The 25,704-nt window shown below is 38.4% G+C and overlaps 1 long non-coding RNA gene across 2 annotated transcripts in view; it reads left to right on the forward strand.

The window, feature by feature from the left end:
• The window catches only part of LOC141407058 (uncharacterized), a 178,341-nt gene that overhangs the window by 67,055 nt on the left and 85,582 nt on the right, over window positions 1-25,704 (forward strand). For both annotated transcript variants that reach the window (XR_012414047.1, XR_012414048.1), the window contains exon 2: window positions 22,801-22,949. This is a non-coding gene — a long non-coding RNA (uncharacterized lncRNA). The remainder of the gene's footprint in view (window positions 1-22,800; window positions 22,950-25,704) is intronic.

The raw sequence follows: 25,704 nt of genomic DNA on the forward strand, positions 1-25,704 counted from the left end.
TGTATGAAGGATATTTTTGTCAGATATACTATTCTAGGGTAAAAGTTTTTCCCTTCAGCACTCTAAATATGTCATGTCCACTCTCTTCTGGCACATAAGTTTCCCCGAAACCTCTGCTGCCAGATATTGGAGCTCCATTGTATGTTATTTGTTTCTTTACTCTTGATACTTTTTGGATCATTTCTTTATCCTTGACCTTTGGGAGCTTGCTTATTAAGTACTTGAAGTACTCCTATTTGAGTTAAATATGCTTGGTGTTTTATAACTTTCTTGTACTTAAATACTGATATCTTTCTTTAGGTACAGGGAGTTCTCTGTTATTACCCCTTTGAATAACTTTCTACCCCTATCTCACTCTCTACCTTCTCCTTAAGGCCAATAATTCTTAGATTTGCCCTTTTGAGGCTATTTTCTGGATCCTGTAGGTATATTTTTTTAATTATTTTTTTTTTGTCTCCTATGAGTGTATTTTCAAATAGCCTGTCTTCAAGATCACTACTTCTTTCTTTCACTTGATAAATTCTGCTGGTTAGAGACTGATGCATTCTTCAGTATGTCCATTGTATTGTTAAATTCCAGAATATCTGCTTAATTCTTTTTAATTATTTAAATCTCTTTGTTAAATTTATCTGATGATATTCTGAATTCCTTCTCTGTGTTATCTTGGATTTCACTGAGCTTCCTCAAATCAGCTGTTTTGAATTCTCTGTCTGAAAGGTCACATATCTCTGTCACTCTTGGATTGGTTTCTGGTGCCTTATTTAGTTTGTTTGTGAAGTCATGTTTTCCTGGATGTTCTTGATGCTTATGGATGTTTGTCAATGTCTGCACATTGAAAAGTTAAGTATTTGTTGTAGTCTTTGCAGTCTGGGCTTGTTTGTATCCATCCTTCTTGGAAAGGCTTTCCAAGTATTCAAAGGGTATTGACTGTTGTGATCTAAGTTTTTGGTCGGTGTAGCTGTATCTGCATTAAGGATCACCTCAAGCCCAGTAATGCTATGACTACTGCAGACTTATAGAGGTACCACCTGGATGGTCTTCAATGAGATCGGAGAGAAATCTCTGGATAACCATACAGAGATTCTTGTTCTCTTCCCCTAATTTCACCCAAACAAACAGAGAGTCTCTCTCCATGCTGAGTTGTCTGGAGCTGGAGGAGGGGATGATATAAGCACGCTTGTGGCCACTACCACTAAGACTGTGCTGGGTCAGCCCTGAAGCCAGCACAGCACTGGGTCTCTCCCAAGGCCAACAGCAACCACTACCTGGCTACTGCCGATTTTCACCCAAAGCCCAAGAGTTCTTCAGTCAGCTTGTGGTGAATCCAACCAGGCTTGTGTTCTTCCCTTTATCTCAGCAAGCTCCCTGCCAGCCTATGGCAGGTCCAGAAATGTCATCTGGGAGCCGGAGCTTGGAGTTAGGAACCATAATAATCTACTTGGTGCTCTATACTACCACAGCTGAGCTGGTACCCAAGTCCCAAGATAAAGTCCTTCCCACTCTTCTCTCTCACTTCCTCAAGCAGGAATCTCTCCCCAAAGTTACCACCAACCCAGGTCCAGGGTGGATACTACCTGACTAGTGCTGATGTTCACTCAAGGCCTGAGCACTCTTCAGTCAGCTTGTGGAAAATGCTTCCAGGCCTGGCACCCACCCTTCAAGACAGTGGCCACCTCTCTAGCCAAGGATAGGTTCACAGATGCTGTCCAGGAGCCAAGGCCTGTAATCAGGGACCCCAGGAGCTCACTTGGTGCTCTGCCTCACTGTGACCAAGCTGATAATCAAGCTGCAAGACAAATCCTCTTTACTCTTTTCTCTCCTTTTCTCAAGCAGAAGAAGTCTCTGCATGGGCACTACAGCTAGGAACGTGCGGTGTCACATTTGAAGGCAGTATAGCACTAGGCCTCACTCATAGCCTGTGACGAATACTGCCTGGCTTCTGTTGATGTTTATTCAGGGTCCAAGGGCTCTTTATTCAGTAGATAATGAATCCTGCCAGAACTAGCTTCTTCTCTTCAAGGTAGTGGGTTCTCTTCTGGCCCAGAGGGTGCCTAGAAGTATCATGCAGGAGCTAGGGCTGGAATGGGGGCCTTACAAATCTTCCTGGTGTCCTATTCTGCTGTGACCGAGCTGGTATCCAAGTTGTAAGACAAAGCCCACTTTATTCGTCCCTATCATCTTCTCAGGCAGAGGGAAGGCATGTCTCCCAGAGCTGTGAGCTATGCTGCCTGGGGTTGGGGGAAGGGTGACACAAGTACTTCCTTGGCTCTCCCAGCTATTATATCACTAGGTTGCATGCAGCTCAAGTCCAGTGGTTCCAAGCTCAGCACAGCATCAGGGCGTGCCCAGGAATTGCAATGCTTATGGCCTAGAGCACCTTTCAAGTTTATTTGGGACCCTAGAGTACTTTAGCCTTTAGTGGTACTAACCAGAATTCAGTTTCTGACTTCTAGGATGGATGATTCCCCTTGACTAGGGCTGGTCTTAGTGCGTCCTCTGTGGGTGCCGGGCAAATTCTGCCTTGTGTTGCTTTCCAGTGAGACAGGTAGCACTGAGTTCCAATACAGTGTCCCATAATCACTGTGCTGTTCATTCCTTCAAGCACACAGATTCTCTCTCTGTGCCATGCAGCTGCTGCAGGGGACAGAGGTAGCATGCTGTTGGCCTTTTAAGACTGTCTTTCCTAACCTCTTCAGTGCCACTTTCCTTGCTATGATATTAAAATCAGGTATTGTGGTTGCTCATCTGATATTTGGTTCTTATGAAAGTCCTTTCTTTGGGGGATAGTTGTTCAATTTGCTTTTCCTGCAGAGGTGACAGTAGCTGGAGGGTTCTATTCAGCCATCCTGCTCCACCTCTTCACCATTAAATTTCTTTGTCTTTTTTTGCACCTGACTTCTTGAGATACATTTCATTTTCTTATGTGCAATGTTCTGGGATTTGTTATGAAACTTTTTAACCACACAGAAAATTTCAAATAATGTTACAGTAAACACCCATATACTCTCCCCTTAGAGTCTACCTGAACATTTTACTACACTTTTATTATGACAGATCTGTCCATCTAGTTATCGTTGCATTTTTGATGAATCTAAAAGTAAGGTTCAGAAATTGGTATACTTTTCTCCAGACATTTCAGCATGTATATAACTAGAGTTCAGTATTAATTTACAGTTCTTGCTTTAGGGTAAAATTTTCACGTGACAAAATATGCAAATCTTAAGCCTACCATTAGATGAATTTTGTGCAATCGAAACCTATATCAAGATACAAAATGTTATCATAAACATAGAATGTTCTATCATGTTTCTTCCCAGTCAATGCTTATTCCTAACCTTTTCAGACAATTCTTAAGATTTTTTTCTCAACATAGGTTAGTTTGACCTGCTCTAGAATTTCACACATATGGAATCATATAGTTAGCTGTAGCAAATCTGCATGGGTCTGCAACAACCTTAATTCTTGCTGCCTCGGAAGAAAGAATTTGACCAAGGGGGCATATGGCAGAGTGAAAGACTGAGGCAAGTTTTAGAGCAGGAGAGAAAGTTTTTAAAAATGTTTTAGAGCAGGAATGAAAGGAAGTAAAGTAAATTTGGAAGAAGACCAAGTGGGCAACTTGAGAAATTCAAGTGTGTGGTTTAAACTTCGGGATTTTATATGTTAGCATGGTTTCAGGGTGTTGTATCCTTTCTCCTCTGATTCTTCCCTTGGGGTGGGCTGTCCACATGCACAGGGGCCTGCTAGCACTTGGGAGGGGATGCATGCACGGTGTGTTTACTGAAGTTGTATACATGGTCACTTGAGGTGTTCTTCCCTTACCAGTCGAGTGTTTTGGAGGAAGGTCATAGGCCAGTTAAACACCATTTTGCCTCTTTTTTTTTTTTTTGAGACAAAGTCTGGCTCTGTCGCCCAGGCTGGAGTGCAGTGGCATGATCTCGGCTCACTGCAACCTCCGCCTCCTGGGTTCACACCATTCTCCTGTCTCAGTCTCCTGAGTAGCTGGGACTACAGGTGCCCGCCACCACGCCCGGCTAATTTTTTGTATTTTTAGTAGAGACGGGGTTTCAGTGTGTTAACCAGGGTGGTCTCGATCTCCTGACCTTGTGATCCGCCCGCCTCGGCCTCCCAAAGTGCTGGGATTACAGGCTTGAGCCACCGCACCCGGCTCATTTTGCCTCTTAATGTGCATGCTTGAGCCCACTCACCCAACTCCTGAGATCTTTTTAGGAAACTGCTGATCACCAGTTTCAGCTGTTTTCTATCTATTGGGAGACAGCCTTTCCCTGGCACCAGCTGCAACCAATTATTATTTTAGCGAGACAGTTTAACAACTGCCTGACCATCACCTGATGGTTGCCTGACGTTCCTGGTTTGGTGGGGTTGGGGGGCCCTCTCCTGCCCTGTTCATGTCTGCCTAACTACCTACTGTAACGATATCACATTTATTTCTTTGAGTCTTTATTTTTTCAATCTGCATAATGATTTTTTTAATTCATTCATCATGTTCCTCATTTCTTTTTATCACTGAATAATTTTCTTAACCTGGGTAACTTGAGAAGAAGATAAAAGGACAGGATTAGATGTGTAAAAAATTGTTAAGGGAAATGCCCATGAAGAATAAAGGGAAGGGAGTTGGAGTAGGTAGGGAGAGCCTTCAGACTGCTGTGTTGGCCTGACACCTGTGAAAGAGAGGGGGATAGCGGAGGACTGTGTAGGAAGAGCCACGGACTCCAGAGCAGCTCAGAGAAAGTTCTGGGCAGGCCAATGCAGAGTCCTCAACCCAGAGTTGCCTGTTAAAGGAGTCCCAAAGTCTTCATTATTACATTGCCAACTTAGTCATCCCTAAGGAGGAACCATAATATGTATAAGAAGCTAAAGGGCAATAGCTGGGGCTCTGGTGGGCTTTGCTACCCTCAGCAGGAAGTCTGAGTGGAGCCTATTCATGACCTCCACAACACTGTTCCACCTTATGAATATTATTACACCCTGTGTTTATTCATTCTCCTAGTGACAGAAACTTACGCTGTTTCCAGTTTCTGGCTATTATGAATTTTATATAGTCTTCTGAAAGTTTTCTTTTTTATTTTTTTGGTCTTGATCTAATGTTTCAAGTAATGTTTTTAAAAGAATGAAAAAATCAAACATTTTTTGGATAAAGTTTCTATCAGTATTCTTGTACAATTTCTTTTGTAAACATACATTTTTATTTCTCTACTGTAAATACCCAAGTGTGGAATTGTTGGATCATAGGTTTAGGTGAGTTTCTATAAGAAATTTCCAGATCTTTTCCCAAAGTGGTTGTATGATTTTTCACTCCCACAAATAATGTGTGAATTCCAGTTGCATCATATATTGATCAACATTTAGTGTTTTTAACTTTAGCTGTCTTAGTGGACGTCTTGTTGTAGCTCATTGTCATTTTAATTTGCATCTCGCAGATACTTAATGAACATTTTTTGGTCACAAATATGCTTTCTTTTCTGTGGAAGACCATTCAATTTATATTGCTCTGAATAGGATTTGCCCACGGGCCATACAGTCTGAACATGCATTCCCCTAATTCTCCTTCAAAGTTAAGTGTGAATAAAGAAGTTTGGGTCTATTAAACTCAAATTGTTAATGATGTGAGCACTAAATCTTTCTCTAAAAGACCATGTAATTTTAATCTTTAATTAATCAAAAATAGCTGACTTTTTTTTTTTTTTTTTTGGTAGTTGAGAAATGTGTCAAACACCTGTTTGGGTCTCGGTTCCCATCTGTTTAATATAGCGGGTATGAATTAAGTGGTTGCCACCCAGAGCATACTGCTTATTTAGAGAGGATGGCAGAGCCTATCTGGAGTGACTTTTCTACAGAGCTCTGAGATAGGATCCAGGAGGGGTCTCTGACCCCAGGGATAAGATAAAGACATTTGTATATCCTCCTGCTTCCTATAAAATGAAGCTAGATGGTCTTTCCTATTGAGAAAAAATATGTGACTCTCTATTTTTCCTTTATTTAAATATGAACAGTGGCAACTTGAGGCAAGACCATGAGTTTCAAGTTACAGAGGTCCTGTTTTAAATCCTGATTTACATATAATTTACCTACCTTGTGACTCTGGGGAAATTACATAAATTCTCTGAGCCTCATTTCTTTTGTTAAAGGTATCTATTGCTGTGAAACAAACCATCCTAAAACTTAGTGGCTTAACACAATAACAATGTATTACTTCTCATATTTCTGTGGTATGACTGGGAGGTTCTTCTTTTTATAGGATCAGCTGGAGCATGGGGAAAATTAGAAGGTCCAAAATAGTCTCATTCACATGACTGGCAATTGCTTCTGGCCCTGGCTCCCAGATGGGACCTTAGCTAGGGTTGTTGGCCAGTGGTCTGTTTTCCTCTAGCCGAGCCTCACTGTGTGGCTCCTTGGGCATCCCTAGAATTGAGTTCCAAGAGGGAACATTCCAAAAGGGCAAGTTGCAATCTGCGAGCACTTCTCATGCAGCAGCTTACTTTATGGGTGCTGTGTACATTTGACCAAAGCTAGTCACACAGTCAGCCCCAGTATCATACAGTGCAATGAATACTTGGAGGTGTGTTTTATTGAGGGCCATAGAAGTCTATCACAATTTGCCTTAAATATTCCCTGCTCTCGTTTTCTCCTGAAGTAGCTGTTTCTTTCTCAATAACTGTGATTCTTTCTACAATGCTAATTTCACAGTCTTCTAAAAGTTTCCTTTTTTATTTTTTGGTTCCCATCTAATGTTTTGAAGAAAGATTACAAAAGAGTGACAAAATTCAAATATTTTTAAGCAAATATAAATTTAAAAGCACAAAAATGATGTGAACATAAGAGAGAAGGGAAAGTTCTTATTTTTTCCCATTTGACTGATTATCTCAAGTTTAAAAATTAAATATATTTTTGAGAAAACACAGTATGTTGGTTTTTAAAAAATGCTTTAATTTTTACACTTTCAAAACAACCGAGATGCTTGGAAAGTATCATTTATTTGAGGGTGGTAGTTGATTTCTCCCTCTCTTTATTTAAATTAATTTCTCCTAAATTTAAAATTATAGGGTCATCTTAGACAGTTTTGGCTGCCATAACAAAGTACCATATATTGAGTGGCTTATAAAGAACAAAAATTTATTTCTCACAGTCCTGGAGGTCGGAGAACTGAGATAAGGATGCCAGCATGATTGGGTTCTGGTGAGGGCACTTCTCCAGGTTGCAGGTGACTCACTTCTCATCGTGTCCTCACTTAAGGGAAACAAAGCTAGATAGAGAACCCTCTGATCCCCTTCATGAGGGTTCCACCCTCATGACCCAGTTACCTCCCGAAGACCCCACCACCTAATACTATCATAATGGAAATTAGAATGTTAACATACAAACTTTGGGAGAAGCAAATATTCAGTCCATTTTGAGGGTAGTAGGAATCAAACTTTCCCTGAAAGCTTTTTACACTAATAATAAGCCACTCATTCATGCTATACAGTTGGGAAGGACTTTAATAATAGTGAGTATCATTATTTAAGCACATTATATTCTACGGTAATGAAGATAGTGAATAGTAATACATCTACTTTAGCAATTGAATGTGAATGATTCATAGTTGAAATACACACTATACATATTTTAAAAATATAACTTATTGGATAGTCCTAACACCTTACTCCCCACCAAAAAAACACCTTTGATTCAAACATGGATCATTACAGTACTTAACAAACTAAGTAGATAGTATTGAAGTTAAATTAACAGTAAATTACAATTAAAAACCCAGGTTAGAAGCAATTGGTCTCTCTGACCAACTCAAGTCAATATCAAGGATGCACTGCTAACAAGTCATCCTTCTTAAAAATGTATGAGAATTCTGATTAGTGCCTCACTGCTAAGCTATGTACAGAAGTCAGCTGATTCAACATTTTTCTTAGGAATGTAACATAAAAGAGCCTTGCTTTTCTATTCTTCCAGAAAAAAAAATTAGAATATGGAAAATTCCAGCACTTACTATTATGATTTTTACTCTCTGACTTCTGGAAAAACTATTTGGGTCCCCAAAATATATTAGGAATATCCTAACTTCTGGGGTGGTCTATTTTTCTTTTCTGCAAAATACACACGCATACACACACACTCAAACTGTCTAACCTTTGGTGTCAGAAGGGATAATCAACTTTGGAAAACTGGTTATAAAACCCAAAATGTGCTGGAGTTGAATAGCTGTGAAATAAATTTTAATCTCACTAGTCAAACTGTGGCTTATCATTGATGTCACTGGAAGTGATATAAAGTGTACTATGTCCACCACAGTACAAATGTTCATTGTTTCTGAATTCCACTAATTTTTTGAATGGTGAAAATAAATGTTTTTCTCTAAAACAGTGATTGAGGTGAGACAGGACACACTGAAATGGGTTTGAGTCCATTTGAATGGGGACCTGACGGATGTGACTTTCATTTTCCCAGTTCTCAGTGAGTGGGTGGTCATTTCCTCCTCTTTTTTTCCAGGAACTGAACAGTATTTTTAGCTTTTTTTCTTAAAGATTTTATTTAAGTTAAAATGGAGCCTAGTGTCTGCAATCACCATTCATTGAAATCACGTCCTATACACACCATAGGGACGTATACTGACTTGAAACTGTGAAGTGTTCGTTGAATTCTTAAAGGAGAGAAAAAATTAATCTTGGGAGTAGTTTATAAAACACCCCAAATGAACCCTTTTAAATGAAAGATCAACTTTAAAAAATTCACAAATCTATATTCATTGTAGAAAACTCAAAAAATGTAGATAAAAGCAAGAAAAAAGTAATTTGAAAGTCTTGTCCTTAATACACAAGATTAATATTTTGGCATATACCATAGGACTATTTTTGAGTAAATAAATAAATACATACATACATACATACTAGGATAATTTATTGAAATATTGTGTTTTGTTCTCTTGCTGTAGGTAATTTTCCCTTCTACATTCCAAGATTAGTGGCCAAGTCTTTTTTCCTTACTGAAGGAAATTAATAACGACTTTTCTGTGGCAGGGCCAGGAGTAGAAGTTGCCAGACAAAGAAAGAACCATACCCATGGAGAGTTTTTGTTAAAGGTAGAATCATGCAGCAATAGAAACAGATTATCTAAGCAGAGAAGGACATCCTGGAACTTGTGAAGCTGGGGAGGAGGAAGGTTTTGAGAGCTTTTCCCTGGGCCAGATATGGGGATTTGGCTGATATGAGAGTTTCTGCACCCTGCTGTCTCCCGGGACCCCAGGGACTGTCAGGACTTCTGGGAGACTGGATGAGTTATGGCCCTCTGAGTCTGAACGCCAATTACCATCCTGACATGAACCCCTGGGCTCAAGGTTGACATTGAAACACCAGAGCCTCCAACCTTCAGGGTCTAGGCAAGATTAATAATGAACATATCTCCTGTGACCCTTTTGGACTAGAGACCAAGGGGAACTAGAGAACAAAGGGGCCTTTCCCAAATGTCCTGGTCTACATAGTTCCTCTGAGATACTTGCATAAACCTGGAGAAGATGGGCCTACAGACACGATCAAAATACAATTTTCCAACCTTCTAGTAGGAGGCCCTTGGGGAAATACTATTTTTTAGAGGTTCATACTAATGTGATATTTTAGAGTAAAATTCAGAGCCACTGCACATAAGCACCCACCTAGGAGTGCAGCCAAGTTGGTTCACAACCTGTTTAACTGCAAATATTTGATTTGGTGCCCCAGTAATGACTGAAATGGAATTTCCTTCCATCTGAAGACTCAGAGAGCAATTTAAATTTATTTAAAGAAAGTGTGGTATTTTTGAAACTTAGCATGGTAGTTCAGAGAGAAAACTCTAAATTACCGCACAGGTTCAAGTCACACCTCTCTGCCAATTGCAATCTATTGTGACTTTGGACAAGTGACTTAGTTTTTCTGTTACTGCATTATTTATAAGACAAGATCAGTAACAGGGCTCATGTTACAGGGTTTTATGAGGAATAAACGGATCAGAACAATTAGAACAATATCTGGCACTTTAAAATTTTTGTATATAATTTTTGATATATATTCCTTAATTCAGGTTAAGGAATTCCTCTTTTATTTTAGGTAGGTCAAAGGTTTTATTTTTGAATAGGTGCTGTATTTTATCAAATGCTATTTCTATATTTACTGAGATGATCATAAAATTTTTCTCCTTTATTATATTAGTGAATTATACTTAAATCAGGCTTGCATAACAGTAACAGATATTATTTAGTCAGGGTATATTGCATGGTGTACTCTGAATCAATTTGCTAATTTTTATTAGGGCTTTTTATGTCTTATTCCTAATTAAGATTGGTCTATACTTTTCAGTTCTTGTACTGTCCTTGTCTGGTTTGATATGAGATGTTATCTTCATCTCATACAAAGATTTGGGGGGACTTTCCTGTTTTTTGTTTGTTGTTTGTTTGTTTTTTGAGACAGGGTCTCACTTGGTGGCTCAGGCTGGAGTGCAGTGGTGCTATCTCGGCTCACTGCAACCTTGACTTCCTGGGCTCAAGTGATCCTCTCACCTCAGTCCCGCAAGTAGCTGGGACTATAGGCACGCACCACCATGCCTGACTAATTTTTTTTGTATTTTTAGTAGAGATGGGGTTTTTCCACGTTGCCCAGGCTGGTCTGAAACTCCTGGGCTCAAGCAATCCACTGAATTGGCCTCCCAAAGTGCTAGGATCACAGGTATGAGCCATGGTGCCGGGCCTTCTGTGTTTTAATTCTCTGAAGCTGTAAGTGTGGAAGGATTACATTTTTCTTGAATATAAGCTTGAATGTGCCTGTCTATCTGTCCTGGTAGGGATTCCTTCATTTATGTTTGAAAGATTTTAAACCCCCAGTTCCATCTCTTTTCAGGTTTTTTCAAATAGTTACTTCAATTTTCTTATGTTATAATTTTTGGGGAAAACAGATCATTTCATTCAAGTTTTAAAATTTTTGCTTCAATGATTCGTGGTGTCCTCTTACTTGCTAATGTCTCTTTTCTCTGCATTGATCCTTCCCTATGTATTGTTTTGCTTTCTCTCTATTTCACAGATCCCGCTTGTCAGAGATTTACTTACTTTATAAGTTATTACTAAAGAACTGCTTTTAGATTGATTGTTCTCTATTATTTTATTTTATTATTTTTTTTTACATTCAATTCCTAATTTTTTTTCTTTTTTTTAATTTATTTTTTATTATTATTATACTCTAAGTTCTAGGGTACATGTGCATAACGTGCAGGTTTGTTACATATGTATACTTGTGCCATGTTGCTGTGCTGCACCCATCAACTCGTCAGCACCCATCAACTCATCATTTACATCAGGTATAACTCCCAATGCAATCCCTCACTCTCCCCCCTCCCCATGATAGGCCCCGGTGTGTGATGTCCCCCTTCCCGAGTTCAAGTGATCTCATTGTTCAGTTCCCACCTATGAGTGAGAACATGCGGTGTTTGGTTTTCTGTTCTTGTGATAGTTTGCTGAGAATGATGGTTTCCAGCTGCATCCATGTCCCTACAAAGGACACAGACTCATCCTTTTTGATGGCTGCATAGTATTCCATGGTGTATATGTGCCACATTTTCTTAATCCAGTCTGTCACTGATGGACATTTGGGTTGATTCCAAGTCTTTGCTATTGTGAATAGTGCCGCAATAAACACACGTGTGCATGTGTCTTTATAGCAGCATGATTTATAATCCTTTGGGTATATACCCAGTAATGGGATGGCTGGGTCATATGGTACATCTAGTTCTAGATCCTTGAGGAATCGCCATACTGTTTTCCATAATGGTTGAACTAGTTTACAATCCCACCAACAGTATAAAAGTGTTCCTGTTTCTCCACATCCTCTCCAGCACCTGTTGTTTCCTGACTTTTTAATGATCGCCATTCTAACTGGTGTGAGATGGTATCTCATTGTGGTTTTGATTTGCATTTCTCTGATGGCTAGTGATGATGAGCATTTTTTCATGTGTCTGTTGGCTGTATGAATGTCTTCTTTTGAGAAATGTCTGTTCATATCCTTTGCCCACTTTTTGATGGGGTTGTTTGTTTTTTTCTTGTAAATTTGTTTGAGTTCTTTGTAGGTTCTGGATATTAGCCCTTTGTCAGATGAGTAGATTGCAAAAATTTTCTCCCATTCTGTAGCTTGCCTGTTCACTCTGATGGTAGTTTCTTTTGCTGTGCAGAAGCTCTTTAGTTTAATTAGATCCCATTTGTCAATTTTGGCTTTTGCTGCTGTTGCTTTTGGTGTTTTAGACATGAAGTCTTTGCCCATGCCTATGTCCTGAATGGTACTACCTAGGTTTTCCTCTAGGGTTTTTATGGTATTAGGTCTAACATTTAAGTCTCTAATCCATCTTGAATTAATTTTTGTATAAGGAGTAAGGAAAGGATCCAGTTTCAGCTTTCTACTTATGGCTAGCCAATTTTCCCAGCACCATTTATTAAATAGGGAATCCTTTCCCCATTTCTTGTTTTTGTCAGGTTTGTCAAAGATCAGATGGCTGTAGATGTGTGGTATTATTTCTGAGAACTCTGTTTTGTTCCATTGGTCTATATCTCTGTTTTGGTACCAGTACCATGCTGTTTTGGTTACTGTAGCCTTGTAGTATAGTTTGAAGTCAGGTAGCATGATGCCTCCAGCTTTGTTCTTTTGACTTAGGATTGTCTTGGAGATGCGGGCTCTTTTTTGGTTCCATATGAACTTTAAAGCAATTTTTTCCAATTCTGTGAAGAAACTCATTGGTAGCTTGATGGGGATGGCATTGAATCTATAAATAACCTTGGGCAGTATGGCCATTTTCACGATATTGATTCTTCCTATCCATGAGCATGGTATGTTCTTCCATTTGTTTGTGTCCTCCTTTATTTCACTGAGCAGTGGTTTGTAGTTCTCCTTGAAGAGGTCCTTTACATCCCTTGTAAGTTGGATTCCTAGGTATTTTATTCTCTTTGAAGCAATTGTGAATGGAAGTTCATTCATGATTTGGCTCTCTGTTTGTCTGTTATTGGTGTATACGAATGCTTGTGATTTTTGCACATTAATTTTGTATCCTGAGACTTTGCTGAAGTTTCTTATCAGCTTAAGGAGATTTTGGGCTGAGACAATGGGATTTTCTAAATATACAATCATGTCATCTGCAAAGAGGGACAATTTGACTTCTTCTTTTCCTAACTGAATACCCTTGATTTCTTTTTCTTGCCTGATTGCCCTAGCCAGAACTTCCAACACTATGTTGAATAGGGGTGGTGAGAGAGGGCATCCCTGTCTTGGGCCAGTTTTCAAAGGGAATTTTTCCAGTTTTTGCCCATTCAGTATGATATTGGCTGTGGGTTTGTCATAAATAGCTCTTATTATTTTGTGGTACGTTCCATCAATACCGAATTTATTGAGCGTTTTTAGCATGAAGGGCTGTTGAATTTTGTCAAAAGCCTTTTCTGCATCTATTGAGATAATCATGTGGTTCTTGTCTTTGGTTCTGTTTATATGCTGGATTATGTTTATTGATTTGCGAATGTTGAACCAGCCTTGCATCTCAGGGATGAAGCCCACTTGATCATGGTGGATAAGCTTTTTGATGTGCTGCTGAATCTGGTTTGCCAGTATTTTATTGAGGATTTTTGCATCGATGTTCATCATCCAGGAGAACTTCCCCAACCTAGGAGGGCAGGCCAACATTCAAATCCAGTAAATACAGAGAACGCCACAAAGATACTCCTCGAGAAGAGCAACTCCAAGACACATAATTGCCAGATTCACCAAAGTTGAAATGAAGGAAAAAATCTTAAGGGCAGCCAGAGAGAAAGGTCGGGTTACCCACAAAGGGAAGCCCATCAGACTAACAGCAGATCTCTCGGCAGAAACTCTACAAGCCAGAAGAGAGTGGGGGCCAATATTCAACATTCTTAAAGAAAAGAATTTTAAACCCAGAATTTCATATCCAGCCAAATTAAGTTTCATAAGTGAAGGAGAAATAAAATCCTTTACACATAAGCAAATGCTTAGAGATTTTGTCACCACTAGGCCTGCCTTACAAGAGACCCTGAAGGAAGCACTAAACATGGAAAGGAACAACCGGTACCAGCCATTGCAAAAACATGCCAAAATGTAAAGACCATTTAGGCTAGGAAGAAACTGCATCAACTAACGACCAAAATAACCAGTTAATATCATAATGACAGGATCAAATTCATACATAACAATATTAACCTTAAATGTAAATGGACTAAATGCTCCACTTAAAAGACACAGACTGGCAAACTAGATAAAGAGTCAAGACCCATCAGTCTGCTGTATTCAGGAGACCCATCTCACACGCAGAGACATACATAGGCTCAAAATAAAGGGATGGAGGAAGATTTACCAAGCAAATGGAGAACAAAAAAAAGCGGGGGTTGCAATACTAGTCTCTGATAAAACAGATTTTAAACCATTAAAGATCAAAAGAGACAAAGAAGGCCATTACATAATGGTAAAAGGATCAATTCAACAGGAAGAGCTAACTATCCTAAATATATATGCACCCAATACAGGAGCACCCAGATTCATAAAGCAAGTCCTTAGAGACTTACAAAGAGACTTAGACTCCCATACAATAATAATGGGAGACTTCAACACCCCACTGTCAACATTAGACAGATCAATGAGACAGAAAGTTAACAAGGATATCCAGGAATTGAACTCATCTCTGCAGCAAACAGACCTAATAGACATCTATAGAACTCTTCACCCCAAATCAACAGAATATACATTCTTCTCAGCACCACATAGCACTTATTCCAAAATTGACCACATAATTGGAAGTAAAGCACTCCTCAGCAAATGTACAAGAACAGAAATTGTAACAAACTGTCTCTCAGACCACAGTGCAATCAAACTATTTTATTAATTTTTTCTCTCTAGTAACCATACTTCAGAATTTTCTTTTACTAAGAGATTTTAGGTGACAAACTCTCACAGTGCTGATTTTTCTGAAAGTATCTTTAGTACCCTTTCATTTTAAAAAGATATTTAGTTAGTTTTATGATCCCAGATTGACATTATTAATGTTATATTAATATAACATTAATAGCTATATTAACTCATATACTCTCTGTATATGAGTTATTAATATAACAATTGTTCACTTGGACATAATATGTTTTTTGTTTTTTATTCTTTTTAACTCTGGCTGTTCTTAAGAGTTTTTCTTCGGTGTTTGAAGTTTCATTATGATAAAGACTAGATATAAGTTTCTTGAGATTTGTTAGGTATTTTGTCAGAAGGTTTATTTATGTCTTTTATCAGTTCTGGAAAAATCTCATATATTATTATCATTAAATAATTATCTCTGACTTATTCTCTCTTTTCCATGTGGAACTATATCTTGATATGTTCGACTTCTCGCTTCCAAATGTCTCTTATTTTCTTTCGTAGTTTCTCTTTGCCTCTTTGTGATGTATTCTGGAGAACTCAGATCTGTCTTCCAAGTAACATGTTATCGTTTCATAAAATGTCTAAACTGCTATTAAATCCACCCTTTTATAATTTCAATCATTACAATTTTTATTTCTAGAAGTTGATTTTATTCTTAAAATCTGCTTGGCCATTTCCCATAGTTTCTTGCTATCTGCGTGTATTTTCACTTATGTTTTTTATTTTTTTAAACACAGTGAGTATAACGTTTCCATAATCAGTGTCCTAACATTTTTAGTGCCTGGAATTCCTGTGTTTCTTTCTCTTCTGTTTGTTGTTTTTGCTTATTCTTCCTCAGGGGTCTTTATTTCTTTGTATGTGTAATTATTTACACCTGTGATATGCTTATTTTTCTTGTCAGCTTATTTCTAGAAATTCTCTGAGGCCTAAAATGATTGCAGTAGGAATCACTAGACTGGATTGTGTTTGCTTCAGCTAAGTATGTGGGAGCATTATACTCTCATAATCACTCTGAATTACATGTACAAATTGGGTTATTTTGGTCTGCCTAGGTAGTATAGGTTCAGGATGAAGTGGGGTAGTTTCTAATTTTCAACAATGATTTTTTCTCCTTTTCTCAGTGTCTAAGTGGTGAAGAGTTGATGTTTGAGGAAAGAATGTTTCAGCTTCCCCTGAAACAGCTCATGATGTGACAGTCCAAGTTTCATAAGCAGAGGAGCCCCACTCCTCTGAGATTGCCCTCTTTTGAATGAACTTTTAGGCTTGTGTCTGTAACTTACTGATATTTTACATAGTATAATATTAAAATAAGAAGTGGATTTAAAATGGATTATTTTTCCTTTTTTTTTTTGAGACAGAGTCTTGCTCTGTTGCCCAGACTGGAGTGCAGTGGCACAATCTCAGCTCACTGCAACCTCTGCCTCCCAGGTTAAAGCATTCCTTTACCTCAGCCTCCTGAGTAGCTGGGATTATGGGCACACATCACCATGTCCGACTACGTTTTGTATTTTTAGTAGAGACGGGGTTTCACCATGTTGGCTAGGCTGGTCTTGAACTCCTGACCTCAGATGATCCACCCTCCTTAGCCTCCCAAAGTGCTACAATTATAGGTGTGAACCACTGTGCCTGGCCTAAAATTGATTTTAAAAATGGTATGGAGGTAAAGCATAAATCATGAAGCTAGGAAGCTGCATGACACTCTATTGACAAATATCAAGAGTAGGTTTGGCTTGATGGTGAGAGCAGACTCAGAAACTCAGGGGTATGTATGTTAAACATAGTTTACAAAATCAAAGGTTGGAGAATGAAGCCAGAGCAGCTACAATTCACAATAGCAAGATCAGCACGTTTTTCAGGACGGGCAGATATACACACTTCTAGACCTCAAAATCTTCACTGGGGTCATGCAATTTCAGGTGATAACATGAGTCACTGAAGTTCACATTAGAGCTTCTGGAAGCTGAGCTATTCCCTCCAGTTTCAATTTCAATACGTAAGTCTCGAGCCATTTGTAGGTAGGCTAGTTTGGCTGCATGCTGGAGACCCCTCATCCTGGCCAGGTGCACTTCATCCGTCTCTGTATTATACAAAATACACAGAGCCCATTTTGGTACAGAACACAGCTGTAATTTATTACCTTTTCCCATCCCAGTCTGGCCAAATCTGGTTCAAGGCCATTTCTGAACTCAGTGCTATGGCATGAAAACCAAGATCAATTGCTCAGACTTCTCTGGCTATAGGGTTCACATATAAATAAGTGAAGTTTTGTTCTAGTAAAAACAGGTCTATTAGAAATACAGTCCATCAGGAATTACAGATACCAGGGAGAGTTTTAAAGGGAACAGATATCACACTCAAATTAGAATAACTAAGGAGAGTTTATTTATACAAGGGACTAATTACAAAGAGGTGTGGGGTTTGGTGGTGGTGAAACACAAGGAATAGTGGAAAAACCTGAAACTAGCAGAAACAAGCTTGTATCAACCTTAGAACTGAGTGGAGAGTGGGAAGAAGACATTATCAGACCCCAGAAGGAGAGAATGTCTTATAGAGCAACCATCTAGAGTGAAAAATAACCTGCTGTCAAGGAATACAGACTGCCCAAATGTGCTCAATTTCCTTCCCCTCAGCTTTCTGCTGGCCAAACCAACTGGAAGCAAGAGGCCATGCAAGTCTATTGATGTAACCCAGTCAAGTCAGCTTTCCTAGTTAGTGAACAAGATGGAAGGGTGGAGAGTGGATTTGGAGTGATTAAGTGAGGGATTTCTGGCATTTCAGAAGAATTGACATATAATCCAAGATAAGTCAATAACTGCATCAATTTGTAAGTCAACTGAAATCTCTAATACTTCACATGTGTACTCATCTATAAAATTTCTACCCTCCTATTTTAACAGGAGTTTATTCAGTGTGTCAATCATACTGATTTTCTTCACAATTTTTAGGTCAGTCTCCCTAATTTCACCTACTTTATTCTCTTTGGAAGTTACTCTGATTATAGGTCTTCCAAAACTTTTCCAAAATATTTTAGTTTTCCAGGATCTCTGCCATTGGTCTAGTTTTTCCTCTTCAAAATTTTCGAACTGCCTTGGATAAAATCCATGTGGACAGAGTATTTATTGATATTGGGTCATGTTCACTCATTTATCACTTCTGTCTTACTGATTCTGAGCCCTGTTCAGTGGAGTATCTGCCAGTTCAGAAGAATGTTTGCTAGGGTTTTGTCCTTTTCAAAAATCACATGGAAAATGATTGTCTAATGATTTTTATTGATGTCTGTAGTACACTTAGTTGTATAGATGAATGATGTGTAACTTTGATGTCCTTTGGAACGTTCATTCGGTAGTGAAATTCTCAAAACTTAGAATAGACTGTGTTGGGTTTCTTACAAGGAAGTGGTAAAGTCAGTGTCACCAATATGATGTTGTGTTGTATAGAAGAGCACAAAAAGAGCAACACAAGGGAGGAGCTATTATTTATTTATTTGTTTATTTTTTGAGACAGAGTCTTGTTCTGTTGCCAGTCTGGAGTGCAGTGGCACGATCTCAGCTGACTGCAACCTCTGCCTCCCAGGTTCAAGCGATTCTCCTGCCTCAGCCTCCCCAGTAGCTAGGACTACAGGCACACACCACCATGCCCAGCTAAGTTTTGTATTTTTAGTAAAGATGAGGTTTCACCAGGATGGTCTCGATCTCTTGGTCTCATGATCTGCCCACCTTGGCCTCCCAGAGTGCTGGGATTATAGGCGTGAGCCACTGCGCCCAGCTAGGAGTTAATTTTTTTGATCATTTATAATAGGCCAGTTGATGTGATAGGTATTTTATGCATGGAAGTTAATCGATTTACATTAACATTACTAATCTCTGGTGAAAGAAATGTATTTTAAGCTCCCAGAAAAATTTGATGGGATAGCATTTTTAAGGTTTTTCTAACCAAAGTAAAGTAAATATTTGAGGTAGGAGTCTCTCCACCCAATGGAAGCCAAAAAGTCCAGTTAATATTTGATAGAAAGGTCTACGTGTCATGGCAAGCTCGAAGTTTATGAGCCCCTTGGGGGACTGTGGTGCTTCCTAGTCACTCTCCCTGGTTTCTTGATGATCTTTCCAGTCCATCTCCACACTACCAACCAGGTGTTCTTTCTAAAAATTCATTCTATCCCCACTGTTTCTGTACTTAAAACTGCCAATACTTGTAATGGCACTTAGCTAAAATCCAGCATGTTTGACACGCCCCCTACAAGGTCTTTTCTACCTTTCTGGCCTCAGTTCACATCATCTCCCCTACTTATGCTCCCACTGCCTGGATCACTCTTGTCTATGTCTATTCCTGAAAAGCTCCTCTCCTTCTTTCAGGTTTCACATTAAATGTCATGTCTTTAAGGAAGCCATTATTTGCCCTCCTACCTGAATAAGGTCCCTTGGTATTCTCTCTAATTACACCCTTCACATTTCCTTCAGATTCCTTGTGGTGCTTTGTAATTATACATTTGCTTCTGTGATTGTTTTTCTGATGTCTGTCTTTTTTGTCAGACTGCATGTTCCATGAGGTCTATTTTGTTCAGTGTGGTTATCTCTAGCTTCATGGCACAAGGCCAAGTACTAGGAGTGCTGTGTTCTGAATGTTTATGTCCCCCCACTCAAATTCATATGTTGAAACCTAATAGCCAATGTGAAGGTATTTGGAGGTGGATCCTTTGGGAGCTGATTAGTTTATGAGGGCAGACCTCTCATGAATGAGGTTAGTACCCTTAGAAAAGAGGAACCAGAGATCTGCCCTCCCAACTTCCGCCACATCAGGACACAGCAAAAGCACCATCAGTGAATTGTAAAACAGGCCTCCCCAGTCACGGAATCTTCTAGTGTCTTGGTCTTAGACTTCCAGACTCCAGAACTGTGAGAAATAAATTTCTATTATTTGTAAGCTACCCAGTGTATGTTATTTTTTTAGCCTGAACAGACTAAAACAAGGATGAATTCAATAACATGTGCCAAATAAATGAATGAATGACAAAAACACAGTTCCTGTCTTGTAGGAGTTTAGCATTAGAGATGACAATGGACAGAGATAAGATCACTACACTGTGGTAAGTATTGGAAGAGTGCAATAGATAGAGGCACACACAGTGCAAATTGGGAGAACCCTACAGGCAGGTTCAAGCCATTGGTCCCTTGAAGAAAAGAATTAAATCTTTCTTATCATTGAGAACATACTAATTCAACCAGTAACAAGGGACTAAATGTTAGAGAATAAGTCTTGCAATTATTAAATAACTTGCTCTGTGGTTTAATGGGAGGCTCTGGAATTGAGAGTTGAAGGCTGTGCTCTGAGACTGACTAGCCATATCACTTTATACAAGTCCATTGCACTCTGCAGGCAGAGATTATATCCTTCCAGTATTACACTTACAAGACAATTAGAGGGCAGTATATGAAGATGGAAGGGCATGTTAATGAAAGAAGGGACCTTTTAAAGCTGGTGAAATAAATTTCTTTCTACCTTACTTTGGAGTTCATGTTCTCTCTGTCTGTCTCTCTGTCTCTGTCTCTCTCTATAGAAATATTGTGTGTGTGTGTGTGTGTGTGTGTGTGTGTGTGTGTGTGTGTGTAACTGTTGGGGTGGGTGGGAGGAGAAGATCTTATATATGGTTGAACTATCCACATTATCTTCTGTTCAATGGGGACCTGAAGGCTTCCTGCACATGAAGGCTTCCTGCACTAAAAGGAGCCTTTAATTTGTTTGTGTATTACTATATTTAAAGTACTATCTCTGTTTTAAGTAACAACTATTGAAACATTACATATGCCAGCTGTGGAAATTAGAAATAAATCTAATACATACATTTATGTCAAATAATCTGAAGGTCTTAGGAGACCTCCTTACATCCTGGCCTAGCTCCCTGTGGTTGCCACTATCCTAAAAAATATTTTCTGGAAGCTATGGCTCAGTCCATCATTCTGTAAACTTATAAAGAATCTTTGTCATACATAAGACCAGATGGAATAAATCTGCTAAGAGAATACTTACACAAAACAGAACATTTTGAAAAACACATTTATAAATAGTCTGTGCAAATTTAGTAAATAAATGAATTGATGTGTCTACATTCTATGCATGCATTTCAATCCAGGGAAGCATTTCCATAGTGAAGTCCCCAATAATGAAAAGTACCTATTAAGTGAAGGCCATGGATGTACATTTGTGGACTCACACTGAACAGAAAATTAAACTATTAATATTACCCTGAAGATAATGAGACATTTAATGTCCTCATAATTATAGCCATGTTAAAAACTAAAATAGAGAACTTCTCCTGGGACCCCCTGGAAACTTGATTTGATGCAGACTAAAATGAGGATATAACTGGGCGATTCCTTACTCATGAATAAACAAATGTGTGCTGTCCCTTCTATCTGCAGAAGCTTTCATCAATACCTTTATAACACCATGCCTTCTTAATTGCTTATCTGCAGAGCCAACCTTTCACCTAGGCCAAGTCTTGTCTGGAATAGAAGGGTTAAAATTTGTGTGCTTTATGGTCACAATCAACATTAACTCTGAAAATATAAAAAATTATTCCCAAATTCTAACTTTTTAGAATAAATGCTGCACTTTTCAAAGGAAGACCTTGTTTGAGTGAGTGAATCTGACCTAATATGTGGAAAAATAAAATTGTAATCATTAAACATTTTCAATGCCTTCTATAATAGTGTTTTAAATTATTTGGGGTAAAAGACCAGTCTTTTAAAAAATCTCTAATCTGTTACAGAATAATACTTTATAATGGAAATAAATTTTTAGGAAAACAATTATGTGCTTTGATGTCATAGTAATGTCAAATCATCATAAAAGTTTCTAAACTTCACCCTCAATTTCTGTACTTATGAGCTGACTTATTCCGTACCTATTATGAGGACTGTCCTCCCCTCCCAGGTGTAAATCCTGAATTCCCAGCATGACTTTGGAAGGATAATCAAGCTCAGCTGACTTTCAGATGTACACTCTACCCACCCAGTGGATACCCAGGAGTTTGTTCCTCTCTACCCTTCTGCTCAAATATGGACAGAAGTTTTTCTCTTATTTCCATTAACTCAGCTTAGGCAGGCTGGCGCTTCAAAACAACCAGTGAAAAAATGACAAACATGCAGAATATATAAGCAATATAGACAGTTTGACTTGCAAAGTACATGATTCTGAGTCCACTAGTATAGAAGGCTCCACTTTGCATCCTTTCTGGAGATGCAGGCACTCATAGTTCTTAGGAGACCTCCTCACATCCTGGCCTAGCTCCCTGTGGTTGCCACTATCCTAACGCCTACCTCTTGGACATAGTCTTAAAAACATATTGGTGTAAACATTGCCTTGTAAGCATATTGATCTTAATGAAAAGAAACTTCATTGTTATCTTATTATAAAAGCGGGGTTTGCTTATTGTGTTACACTTAAAATAGATTGGGCCAGGCACGGTGACTCATGCCAGTAATCTCAGCATTTTGGGAGGTTGAGGCGGGTGGATTGCTTGAGCTCAGGAGTTTGAGATCAACCTGGGCAACATAGCAAAACCCCATCTCTACAAAATATCAAAAATTAGCCTGGCATGGTGGCTTGCACCTGTACTCCCAGCTAATGAAGAGGCTGGAGTGGGAGGATGACTTGAGCTGTGAAGGTTGAGGCTGTAGTGAGCTGTGATTGCAACATTGCACTTCAACCTGGTGACAGAATGAGACCATTTCTAAAAAAAGAAAGAAAGAAAGATTAAATTATGAGGAAAAAAGTTAAAATCCCATAATCTCACCATTCATTTACTTTACACATGAACATGTTTTTAGAAACATTGAATATTACTGTTTGGTGATCATGTCTACTCTCTAAATTGCAGATTAAATAGCTTGACTTTTTCCTCCATCAACAAGACCCGGAAAGGCAGAGTAACCCTGACCTTTCTTGAGATCTCAATTCTTGCATCCCGAAGTGAAGAGCCCAAGACATCACTTTGTCCTATGAAGCCTCCTGTCTTTTACCACAGAGGTATGGTTTTGTTATCACACGCTTTAAAGCAGAGGATGCAAACACATTTAATGTAGCCAGCATAAAGTTTAAAACAGTTAAATTTAAATACTTTTAGGTGGGTGTATGTACTGCCAGATTCACGCAGTTATTTTACCTATCTAATTCCTGTAGGCATTTGAGATTGAGACCAACACCTTAAAGAATTAATGTAGTCTAAAATAACACAATAATCAGAGTCTTCTTATAATGTGAATTACATAAATCTCTAATAGAAGATTATTATCTTCATACAAACCCATCATCTCATAACATATAAGGAGGAAATAAAACTAATGGCCCACTATTGAAGGAGAAGGCTACATATCTATTACAGATATGGTTCAGATTTGAAAGCCATATTACAGATATGGTTCAGATTTGAAAGCCAAGCACTCCCTGGCTTTCTTTATCAGTTGCCAAGAGAGAAATTAAAACTTTCCATGTCGCATAGTTCTGTGTGAAAATACTAATGTAGGAGTAACATATCAAGGCACTGATGTGTACTTACATATTACTACAGATTAATTGATTATTCAATGCATGTCATCTAGGTTAATGAGGAGGGCTAGAGGAAATGGAATCCAAGATGAAAGAAAGAAGAGACATAAAGGTTCAGATTGCAGTGCACTGCCTGAAGTTACATACCAGCTGAGCTCCACAGTGAGGAACTTAAGGAGGGAGAATTAATGAAAGTGAAGTGATCAAGAATGCTGAACATAAATCTTGCCTGCTACACTATTTTGCTTGCACTCAGTTCGGCTTCCCAGGCTTCTCCAATTTGTTCCTCAGACGCTCTGGTCAAATAAATCATTATTCCACCAGTGATGATAACTGTTCCAAAAAGCAAACTATCAGACACCACCCATTCAATCCTCTAGCTCTGAAATATGCCAGAATATTCTTGGCTTGTGCTTGGATGAATAAATGGATGGGGAGAATTAAACGTTGCTGACAAGAAAATGATTTTTAAAATATGGCCAAGGAGGCATCATTTTCTTTTTTTCAGGAGGTCATTCAAAGAAGACAGAAAGACAAGCAGATTATCTTTCTCCTAAAGGGACTGCAGAAGTGGCATTTTATTTTATTTATTTATTTATTTATTTTTTTTTTTTTTTTTGAGACAGAGTCTCGCTCTGTCCCCCAGCTGGAGTGCAGTGGCGCGATCTCGGCTCACTGCAAGCTCCGCCTCCCGGGTTCCTGCCATTCTCCTGCCTCAGCCTCCCAAGTAGCTGGGACTACAGGCACCCGCCACCGCGCCCGGCTAATTTTTTTGTATTTTTTGTAGAGACGGGGTTTCACCATGGTCTCGATCTCCTGACCTTGTGATCCGCCCGCCTCGGCCTCCCAAAGTGCTGGGATTACAGGCGTGAGCCACCGCGCCCGGCCAGAAGTGGCATTTTATAAAGAGAGAGTCCATTAATGCTATATAATATACAATGTATTTATTCTGGATATTAATTTAAAATATTAGGTATACAGAACTGAGATATTTTCTGTCATAGTTGGAAGTTTATCTGGATTATAGTTTAAGAATGATATGCAACATCTAAATAATTTTTGGGTGAAACATATTAATCATTTTGAATATTTCTTCTAAGTTATATTTGGTTATTTCATTTCCAAATTTTAAATTAACAAGAATGTTTTTAGAGCTCTAATTTATGTAATTCTAGCTTGGTTTTCTTTAGAATAAGCTTTCATGAAATATATTCTCCACATATTAAATTATTATTCTATTATTCTCATATCACATTTGGTTTTTATACAGACTTCTAGAGTCTAAAGTGAACACTAATCAAGTTTCTGGAATCTGTAATTATCTTTGTGTAATTAAAACATTTTTACCACCAGTTTGAAAAACTCAAACAAGTCAATCAATCAACTACATTGCTTCAATTGAAAATAGGCAATAACAATCAAATTTGTTTTAAAAATCATCTCTACTCAGGGCTTATTTCCCTAATAGGTCATATTTTCTGAGTGTTTCCTTTTATTTCTATAGAACTTATATCTACATTCCAAAACTACCTGTGTAACACTACAGAAAGCAATTAACAGTGCACATTATAATGATGAAGCAGCTTATTCACTGGTGGCAGTAATTAATAATATATTAATTATTATAATATAATAATATATTATATATCATTTCATATATTATGATATGTGATATATATAATATATATTAATTATTATAATATAATAATATATTATAGCTGATTACATGAAAAGTTTAGCTTAATTCTTGATTCTTTATGTTAGGGAGGGCAATACAATTTGAAAAGAAAGTTTTCCTCTTCATTCCTCATTTTTACCTCTAAATATCATTTTAGGACACAGAATAAGTTTATCATTATGTATTGGAAATATTATATGTAGTGGAGGACTTATGAGAAAGAGGCTGCTATGTGCTCATTCAAACTCTTCCTCCAGAAAACACAGTTAGACTACATGTTCCATTTATTTAACTCTGCATTTATTTGACTCTGCAGTTTCTTTGCAGTTTGATGTTGCCACGTTACTGAATACTGTTTAATGCAATATGCACAAAATTGATGTGTTCCTCTTTCAGGCCTGGTCCACTGAAAATGTCTGCACCATTTCCAATTCTTGTTCTCTACGTTAGTTTGCTGGGTTTATGTAGATAATCCAGCAGAGGATTCCCAGGCTTTAAGGAATACTGGAACCACATGATGGGAAAAGTCATGGTTCCAAAATGATGCTGACCAGAAAC

Source organism: Macaca fascicularis, chromosome 6 (assembly GCF_037993035.2).
Source record: "Macaca fascicularis isolate 582-1 chromosome 6, T2T-MFA8v1.1".
NCBI classification, from domain to species: domain Eukaryota; kingdom Metazoa; phylum Chordata; class Mammalia; order Primates; family Cercopithecidae; genus Macaca; species Macaca fascicularis.